Below are 11,299 nucleotides of genomic sequence, written 5' to 3'. Positions count from 1 at the left end.
AATAACGTGGATGGAGCTAGAGGGTATTATGCTCAGTCAAATAGGCCAGGCGGAGAAATACATGTACCAAATGATTTCACTCATGTGTGGAGTATGATAACAAAGAAAAACTGAAGGAAAAGACAGCAGCAGACTCACAGAACCCGAGAGTGGACTGACAGTTACCAAAGAGAAAGGGACTGGGTAGGGTTTGTGGGAAGGAAGTAATAAGTGCGGGGAAAAAGAATGGGGGCATTAGGATTAGCATGTATAATGTGTAGGGTGGGGTGTCGTGGGTAGGGCCTGTACAACACAGAGAAGACATGTAGTGATTCTACAGCATCTTAGTACATGCTGACGGAGAGCGGCTTGTAAATGGGATTTGGGGTGACTTGGTGAAGAGGGTAGACAGAATAACATAATTTTCTGCATGTGATTGTATATTAATGAGAACAAAAAGAATTTCAAAGTGCAGAAAGAGCACAGCTCTCAAATATCAGAATAAAAGTACAGGCTTTGAGTGCTCCAATCAAAAGACACAGGGTTATAAGAACTGATGAAAAACTCAAGACCACCTACGTGCTCCGTTACTGGAGACTCACTTGAGATCCAAGGACACAGACAAACTACAAGCTGAAGGGGCGGGGACAGGTTCCCTACACAAGTGAACCTGAGAAACAAAGAAAGAAATGGATTCTCTTTTGGACCCCAGAGAGAGTCAGTAGAAAATAGCACTATCTAGCCACCGTGAATTCTTTTTGTTTGGTTTCAGCAGTGCTCAGGCATAGATTTCGTGGTGCAGCAACTTCCTTCTCATTTCCTCTCACCTCAACAAATGAATTGCTGTAATAATATGCGTCTGGGCTTTTAAAATCATTGCTTTTATGATGTTCACGAATGTAAAGAAGTAATAACCACCTAAGGAGGGAAGTTTGGACCCTCAAATAAACACTTCACTCCACAACACACTCTTTGTTCCCAACTGCTCCTGTCCAGAAATAGGTGTTCCTTTATATTTGTCCTCCACCTATCAGCAGTGATCACGCCAATGTCCCTCAAACATGGTGGTGTGCAAAGAAACCAAGTACACTTTTCTTTCGACAACCGGACCAGACGAAGGATACTTGTGGTCTTCAGGGATCACTTACTCACTGAATGTGGCTAAATAAAGTCACCAAGTGAGCAGGAAGTATAAGAGGACAGAGGACAGAGATACAGGTTCAAGTCCTTTCACCTCCATTTACTGGTTTTGTAAGCACACGCGGCTGACTCTACCTGAAAGTGTATCGGTGAACACAGTGCTCTCCTTATGGCTTAGCTACCTTGCAAGATTTCTGGAAGCATAATGTAGGAAAAGAGACATAGGCTATGTTGTTAACTGTTCTGTACAGAAGGATAGATGGGCAGACAAAAAGATGATGGATTCATAGATAGATAGGTACACAGATGACAGATGAAAGATAGATAGATAGGTACATAGATTAATAGATGATAGACATCATAGATAGATGATAGGAAGATAGATAGATACATAGATAAATACATACATACATACATACATACATACATAGACAGACAGACCATTAGATAGATAGAAACAGATACATATCGATTGACACAAAGCTACTGTTCATAACCAGGAGTTGAATGGTGAATAACATAGCTAAACTACAAACAAGAAGGAAGAATGAAATCCAGTTTAAAAAGTGCAGTAAGCAGCCTTAAGAAGAAAACAAATACTACCATTTGCAATGACCCTGGATGGAGCTAGACGGTAGTATGTTCAGACAAATAGTCCCAGGAGTAGAAAGACAAGTACCAAGTGTTTTTCACTCATGTGTGGAGTATAACAACAAAGAAAAACTGAAGGAAAAAAACAGCAGGCAGACTCACAGAACCCGAGAGTTGACTAAAAGTTACCAAAGGGAAAAGGACTGGGCAGGGTGGGTCTGAAGGGAGGGAAAAGTGTGAGGAGAAAGAATGGGGGCATTAGTTTTAGCATGTATAATGCTTGGGGTCGAGGGGGCATGAGGAGTGCTGTTCAACGCAGGGAAGGCTAGTAGAGATCATATAACATCTTACTACTCACTGATGGAGAGCGACTGTAACGGGGTCTTTTGGGAGGGACATGGTGAAGGGGGTCTACAGCATCCAACTACGCAGATTGAGAGCGACTGAAGAGGTTTTTCAGGGGTACTTGGTGAAGGGGGGGTGCATAGTAAACATAATGTTCTTCAAGTGATTTTAGCTTAATGATAAAAAAAATTCTTTAAGTGCAATAAGTGCACAGCTCTAAATCATCAGAATAAAAGGTCAGGCACTGAGTGCAGCAAACAAAAGACACAGGGTTAAAAGAAGGGATGAAATCTCAAGACACCTACGTGCTTACTTACAGGAGACTCACTTGAGATCCAAGGACACAGACAAACTACAAGCCAAAGGTGTGTGGACAAGTACACTGCACGAGTGAAACTGAAAAACAAACAAACAAATGGATTCTGTTTGAGTCCCCTGAGACTGTCAGAAGAAAATAGCCCTATCTGGCAACCGTGAATTCTTTTTGTTTGGTTTCAGCCGTTCCCAGCCATTGATTTAGTGGTGCAGCAACATACTTCTCATTTCCTCTCACCTCAACAACTGAGTTGCTGTAATAATAAGCATCTGGGCCTTGAAATCAGTGGATTTTATGATGTTCACGAATGTGAAGATCTAATAACTACTAAAGAGGGATGTTTGGACACTCAAATAAACTCGTCACCCCACAATACACTCTTAGCTCCCAACTGCTCATGTCTAGAAATTGGTGTTCCTTTTTATTTGACCCTCCGTCCTATCGGAGGTGATCACGCTGAGGTCCTTCAAACATGGTGGTGAGCAAAGCAGCAAGTTTACTTTTCTCGTGACAACAGGCCCAGAGGAATGATACTTGTGGTCTTCAGGGAGCACTTAGTCAAAGAATGTGGCTAAATACAGATAGCAAGTTAGAAGGAGATGAAAGAGGACAGAGGATAGAGACACGGGATCAAGTCCCGGCACAACCATTTCCTGGTTTTTTAGGTACACGCGGCCGACTCGAACTGCAAGTGTCTCGGTAAACCCAGTGCTCTATCTACAGCCTAGATACTTTGCAGGACTTTTGGAAGCATAGTGTAGGAAAGTGACATAGGATAATTGGTTAACTGTTCTGTACACAAGGACAGATGGGCAGACAAAAAGATGATTGATTGAGTGATTGATAAATAGTAGACAGGACAGATAGATAGATATAGGTACATATCGATTAACACAAAGCTACTGCTCATAACAAGGAGAGCAATGGTGAAAGCACATAGCAAAACTACAAACAAAAAAGAAGAATGAAATCCAGTTTAAAAAGTGCAGTAAGCAGCCATAAGAAGAAAACAAATCCTATCATTTGCAATAACGTGGATGGAGCTAGAGGGTATTACTGCTCAGTCAAATAGGCCAGGCGGAGAAATACATGTACCAAATGATTTCACTCATGTGTGGAGTATGATAACAAAGAAAAACTGAAGGAAAAGACAGCAGCAGACTCACAGAACCCGAGAGTGGACTGACAGTTACCAAAGAGAAAGGGACTGGGTAGGGTTTGTGGGAAGGAAGTAATAAGTGCGGGGAAAAAGAATGGGGGCATTAGGATTAGCATGTATAATGTGTAGGGTGGGGTGTCGTGGGTAGGGCTGTACAACACAGAGAAGACATGTAGTGATTCTACAGCATCTTAGTACATGCTGACGGAGAGCGGCTGTAAATGGGATTTGGGGTGACTTGGTGAAGAGGGTAGACAGAATAACATAATTTTCTGCATGTGATTGTATATTAATGAGAACAAAAAGAATTTCAAAGTGCAGAAAGAGCACAGCTCTCAAATATCAGAATAAAAGTACAGGCTTTGAGTGCTCCAATCAAAAGACACAGGGTTATAAGAACTGATGAAAACTCAAGACCACCTACGTGCTCCGTTACTGGAGACTCACTTGAGATCCAAGGACACAGACAAACTACAAGCTGAAGGGGCGGGGACAGGTTCCCTACACAAGTGAACCTGAGAAACAAAGAAAGAAATGGATTCTCTTTTGGACCCCAGAGAGGAGTCAGTAGAAAATAGCACTATCTAGCCACCGTGAATTCTTTTTGTTTGGTTTCAGCAGTGCTCAGGCATAGATTTCGTGGTGCAGCAACTTCCTTCTCATTTCCTCTCACCTCAACAAATGATTGCTGTAATAATATGCGTCTGGGCTTTTAAAATCATTGCTTTTTATGATGTTCACGAATGTAAAGAAGTAATAACCACCTAAGGAGGGAAGTTTGGACCCTCAAATAAACACTTCACTCCACAACACACTCTTTGTCCCAACTGCTCCTGTCCAGAAATAGGTGTTCCTTTATATTTGTCCCTCCACCTATCAGCAGTGATCACGCCAATGTCCCTCAAACATGGTGGTGTGCAAAGAACCAAGTACACTTTTCTTTCGACAACCGACCAGACGAAGGATACTTGTGGTCTTCAGGGATCACTTACTCACTGAATGTGGCTAAATAAAGTCACCAAGTGAGCAGGAAGTATAAGAGGACAGAGGACAGAGATACAGGTTCAAGTCCTTTCACCTCCATTTACTGGTTTTGTAAGCACACGCGGCTGACTCTACCTGAAAGTGTATCGGTGAACACAGTGCTCTCCTTATGGCTTAGCTACCTTGCAAGATTTCTGGAAGCATAATGTAGGAAAGAGACATAGGCTATGTTGTTAACTGTTCTGTACAGAAGGATAGATGGGCAGGACAAAAAGATGATGGATTCATAGATAGATAGGTACACAGATGACAGATGAAAGATAGATAGATAGGTACATAGATTAATAGATGATAGACATCATAGATAGATGATAGGAAGATAGATAGATACATAGATAAATACATACATACATACTACATACATACATAGACAGACAGACCATTAGATAGATAGAAACAGATACATAACGATTGACACAAAGCTACTGTTCATAACCAGGGAGTTGAATGGTGAATAACATAGCTAAACTACAAACAAGAAGGAAGAATGAAATCCAGTTTAAAAGTGCAGTAAGCAGCCTTAAGAAGAAAACAAATACTACCATTTGCAATGACCTGATGGAGCTAGACGGTAGTATGTTCAGACAAATAGTCCAGGAGTAGAAAGACAAGTACCAAGTGTTTTCACTCATGTGTGGAGTATAACAACAAAGAAAAATGAAGGAAAAAAACAGCAGCAGACTCACAGAACCCGAGAGTTGACTAAAAGTTACCAAAGGGAAAAGGACTGGGCAGGGTGGGTCTGAAGGGAGGGAAAAGTGTGAGGAGAAAGAAAGAATGGGGGCATTAGTTTTAGCATGTATAATGCTTGGGGTCGAGGGGGCATGAGGAGTGCTGTTCAACGCAGGGAAGGCTATAGAGATCATATAACATCTTACTACTCACTGATGGAGAGCGACTGTAACGGGGTCTTTTGGGAGGGACAGGTGAAGGGGTCTACAGCATCCAACTACGCAGATTGAGAGCGACTGAAGAGGTTTTTCAGGGTACTTGTGAAGGGGGGTGCATAGTAAACAAGATTGTTCTTCAAGTGATTTTAGCTTAATGATAAAAAAAATCTTTAAGTGCAATAAGTGCACAGCTCTAAATCAGACAAATAAAAGGTCAGGCACTGAGTGCAGCAAACAAAAGACACAGGGTAAAAGAAGGGATGAAATCTCAAGACACCTACGTGCTTACTTACAGGAGACTCACTTGAGATCCAAGGACACAGACAAACTACAAGCCAAAGGTGTGTGGACAAGTACACTGCACGAGTGAAACTGAAAAACAAACAAACAAATGGATTCTGTTTGAGTCCCCTGAGACTGTCAGAAGAAAATAGCCCTATCTGGCAACCGTGAATTCTTTTTGTTTGGTTTCAGCCGTTCCCAGCCATTGATTTAGTGGTGCAGCAACATACTTCTCATTTTCTCTCACCTCAACAACTGAGTTGCTGTAATAATAAGCATCTGGGCCTTTGAAATCAGTGGATTTTATGATGTTCACGAATGTGAAGATCTAATAACTACCTAAAGAGGGATGTTTGGACACTCAAATAAACTCGTCACCCCACAATACACTCTTAGCTCCCAACTGCTCATGTCTAGAAATTGGTGTTCCTTTTTATTTGACCCTCCGTCCTATCGGAGGTGATCACGCTGAGGTCCTTCAAACATGGTGGTGAGCAAAGCAGCAAGTTTACTTTTCTCGTGACAACAGGCCCAGAGGAATGATACTTGTGGTCTTCAGGGAGCACTTAGTCAAAGAATGTGGCTAAATACAGATAGCAAGTTAGAAGGAGATGAAAGAGGACAGAGGATAGAGACACGGGATCAAGTCCCGGCACAACCATTTCCTGGTTTTTTAGGTACACGCGGCCGACTCGAACTGCAAGTGTCTCGGTAAACCCAGTGCTCTATCTACAGCCTAGATACTTTGCAGGACTTTTGGAAGCATAGTGTAGGAAAGTGACATAGGATAATTGGTTAACTGTTCTGTACACAAGGACAGATGGGCAGACAAAAAGATGATTGATTGAGTGATTGATAAATAGATAGACAGACAGATAGATAGATATAGGTACATATCGATTAACACAAAGCTACTGCTCATAACAAGGAGAGCAATGGTGAAAGCACATAGCAAAACTACAAACAAAAAAGAAGAATGAAATCCAGTTTAAAAAGTGCAGTAAGCAGCCATAAGAAGAAAACAAATCCTATCATTTGCAATAACGTGGATGGAGCTAGAGGGTATTATGCTCAGTCAAATAGGCCAGGCGGAGAAATACATGTACCAAATGATTTCACTCATGTGTGGAGTATGATAACAAAGAAAAACTGAAGGAAAAGACAGCAGCAGACTCACAGAACCCGAGAGTGGACTGACAGTTACCAAAGAGAAAGGGACTGGGTAGGGTTTGTGGGAAGGAAGTAATAAGTGCGGGGAAAAAGAATGGGGGCATTAGGATTAGCATGTATAATGTGTAGGGTGGGGTGTCGTGGGTAGGGCTGTACAACACAGAGAAGACATGTAGTGATTCTACAGCATCTTAGTACATGCTGACGGAGAGCGGCTGTAAATGGGATTTGGGGTGACTTGGTGAAGAGGGTAGACAGAATAACATAATTTTCTGCATGTGATTGTATATTAATGAGAACAAAAAGAATTTCAAAGTGCAGAAAGAGCACAGCTCTCAAATATCAGAATAAAAGTACAGGCTTTGAGTGCTCCAATCAAAAGACACAGGGTTATAAGAACTGATGAAAACTCAAGACCACCTACGTGCTCCGTTACTGGAGACTCACTTGAGATCCAAGGACACAGACAAACTACAAGCTGAAGGGGCGGGGACAGGTTCCCTACACAAGTGAACCTGAGAAACAAAGAAAGAAATGGATTCTCTTTTGGACCCCAGAGAGAGTCAGTAGAAAATAGCACTATCTAGCCACCGTGAATTCTTTTTGTTTGGTTTCAGCAGTGCTCAGGCATAGATTTCGTGGTGCAGCAACTTCCTTCTCATTTCCTCTCACCTCAACAAATGAATTGCTGTAATAATATGCGTCTGGGCTTTTAAAATCATTGCTTTTTATGATGTTCACGAATGTAAAGAAGTAATAACCACCTAAGGAGGGAAGTTTGGACCCTCAAATAAACACTTCACTCCACAACACACTCTTTGTTCCCAACTGCTCCTGTCCAGAAATAGGTGTTCCTTTATATTTGTCCCTCCACCTATCAGCAGTGATCACGCCAATGTCCCTCAAACATGGTGGTGTGCAAAGAACCAAGTACACTTTTCTTTCGACAACCGGACCAGACGAAGGATACTTGTGGTCTTCAGGGATCACTTACTCACTGAATGTGGCTAAATAAAGTCACCAAGTGAGCAGGAAGTATAAGAGGACAGAGGACAGAGATACAGGTTCAAGTCCTTTCACCTCCATTTACTGGTTTTGTAAGCACACGCGGCTGACTCTACCTGAAAGTGTATCGGTGAACACAGTGCTCTCCTTATGGCTTAGCTACCTTGCAAGATTTCTGGAAGCATAATGTAGGAAAGAGACATAGGCTATGTTGTTAACTGTTCTGTACAGAAGGATAGATGGGCAGACAAAAAGATGATGGATTCATAGATAGATAGGTACACAGATGACAGATGAAAGATAGATAGATAGGTACATAGATTAATAGATGATAGACATCATAGATAGATGATAGGAAGATAGATAGATACATAGATAAATACATACATACATACATACATACATACATAGACAGACAGACCATTAGATAGATAGAAACAGATACATATCGATTGACACAAAGCTACTGTTCATAACCAGGAGTTGAATGGTGAATAACATAGCTAAACTACAAACAAGAAGGAAGAATGAAATCCAGTTTAAAAAGTGCAGTAAGCAGCCTTAAGAAGAAAACAAATACTACCATTTGCAATGACCTGGATGGAGCTAGACGGTAGTATGTTCAGACAAATAGTCCAGGAGTAGAAAGACAAGTACCAAGTGTTTTCACTCATGTGTGGAGTATAACAACAAAGAAAAACTGAAGGAAAAAAACAGCAGCAGACTCACAGAACCCGAGAGTTGACTAAAAGTTACCAAAGGGAAAAGGACTGGGCAGGGTGGGTCTGAAGGGAGGGAAAAGTGTGAGGAGAAAGAATGGGGGCATTAGTTTTAGCATGTATAATGCTTGGGGTCGAGGGGGCATGAGGAGTGCTGTTCAACGCAGGGAAGGCTAGTAGAGATCATATAACATCTTACTACTCACTGATGGAGAGCGACTGTAACGGGGTCTTTTGGGAGGGACATGGTGAAGGGGTCTACAGCATCCAACTACGCAGATTGAGAGCGACTGAAGAGGTTTTTCAGGGGTACTTGGTGAAGGGGGGTGCATAGTAAACATAATGTTCTTCAAGTGATTTTAGCTTAATGATAAAAAAAAATTCTTTAAGTGCAATAAGTGCACAGCTCTAAATCATCAGAATAAAAGGTCAGGCACTGAGTGCAGCAAACAAAAGACACAGGGTTAAAAGAAGGGATGAAATCTCAAGACACCTACGTGCTTACTTACAGGAGACTCACTTGAGATCCAAGGACACAGACAAACTACAAGCCAAAGGTGTGTGGACAAGTACACTGCACGAGTGAAACTGAAAAACAAACAAACAAATGGATTCTGTTTGAGTCCCCTGAGACTGTCAGAAGAAAATAGCCCTATCTGGCAACCGTGAATTCTTTTTGTTTGGTTTCAGCCGTTCCCAGCCATTGATTTAGTGGTGCAGCAACATACTTCTCATTTTCTCTCACCTCAACAACTGAGTTGCTGTAATAATAAGCATCTGGGCCTTTGAAATCAGTGGATTTTATGATGTTCACGAATGTGAAGATCTAATAACTACCTAAAGAGGGATGTTTGGACACTCAAATAAACTCGTCACCCCACAATACACTCTTAGCTCCCAACTGCTCATGTCTAGAAATTGGTGTTCCTTTTTATTTGACCCTCCGTCCTATCGGAGGTGATCACGCTGAGGTCCTTCAAACATGGTGGTGAGCAAAGCAGCAAGTTTACTTTTCTCGTGACAACAGGCCCAGAGGAATGATACTTGTGGTCTTCAGGGAGCACTTAGTCAAAGAATGTGGCTAAATACAGATAGCAAGTTAGAAGGAGATGAAAGAGGACAGAGGATAGAGACACGGGATCAAGTCCCGGCACAACCATTTCCTGGTTTTTTAGGTACACGCGGCCGACTCGAACTGCAAGTGTCTCGGTAAACCCAGTGCTCTATCTACAGCCTAGATACTTTGCAGGACTTTTGGAAGCATAGTGTAGGAAAGTGACATAGGATAATTGGTTAACTGTTCTGTACACAAGGACAGATGGGCAGACAAAAAGATGATTGATTGAGTGATTGATAAATAGATAGACAGACAGATAGATAGATATAGGTACATATCGATTAACACAAAGCTACTGCTCATAACAAGGAGAGCAATGGTGAAAGCACATAGCAAAACTACAAACAAAAAAGAAGAATGAAATCCAGTTTAAAAAGTGCAGTAAGCAGCCATAAGAAGAAAACAAATCCTATCATTTGCAATAACGTGGATGGAGCTAGAGGGTATTATGCTCAGTCAAATAGGCCAGGCGGAGAAATACATGTACCAAATGATTTCACTCATGTGTGGAGTATGATAACAAAGAAAAACTGAAGGAAAAGACAGCAGCAGACTCACAGAACCCGAGAGTGGACTGACAGTTACCAAAGAGAAAGGGACTGGGTAGGGTTTGTGGGAAGGAAGTAATAAGTGCGGGGAAAAAGAATGGGGGCATTAGGATTAGCATGTATAATGTGTAGGGTGGGGTGTCGTGGGTAGGGCTGTACAACACAGAGAAGACATGTAGTGATTCTACAGCATCTTAGTACATGCTGACGGAGAGCGGCTGTAAATGGGATTTGGGGTGACTTGGTGAAGAGGGTAGACAGAATAACATAATTTTCTGCATGTGATTGTATATTAATGAGAACAAAAAGAATTTCAAAGTGCAGAAAGAGCACAGCTCTCAAATATCAGAATAAAAGTACAGGCTTTGAGTGCTCCAATCAAAAGACACAGGGTTAGAAGAACTGATGAAAACTCAAGACCACCTACGTGCTCCGTTACTGGAGACTCACTTGAGATCCAAGGACACAGACAAACTACAAGCTGAAGGGGCGGGGACAGGTTCCCTACACAAGTGAACCTGAGAAACAAAGAAAGAAATGGATTCTCTTTTGGACCCCAGAGAGAGTCAGTAGAAAATAGCACTATCTAGCCACCGTGAATTCTTTTTGTTTGGTTTCAGCAGTGCTCAGGCATAGATTTCGTGGTGCAGCAACTTCCTTCTCATTTCCTCTCACCTCAACAAATGAATTGCTGTAATAATATGCGTCTGGGCTTTTAAAATCATTGCTTTTTATGATGTTCACGAATGTAAAGAAGTAATAACCACCTAAGGAGGGAAGTTTGGACCCTCAAATAAACACTTCACTCCACAACACACTCTTTGTTCCCAACTGCTCCTGTCCAGAAATAGGTGTTCCTTTATATTTGTCCCTCCACCTATCAGCAGTGATCACGCCAATGTCCCTCAAACATGGTGGTGTGCAAAGAACCAAGTACACTTTTCTTTCGACAACCGGACCAGACGAAGGATACTTGTGGTCTTCAGGGATCACT

This window comes from Manis pentadactyla, chromosome 13 (assembly GCF_030020395.1).
Source record: "Manis pentadactyla isolate mManPen7 chromosome 13, mManPen7.hap1, whole genome shotgun sequence".
NCBI lineage: Eukaryota > Metazoa > Chordata > Mammalia > Pholidota > Manidae > Manis > Manis pentadactyla.
The sequence above is the reverse complement of the archived record's forward strand: the minus strand, read 5'-3'. Positions refer to the sequence as shown.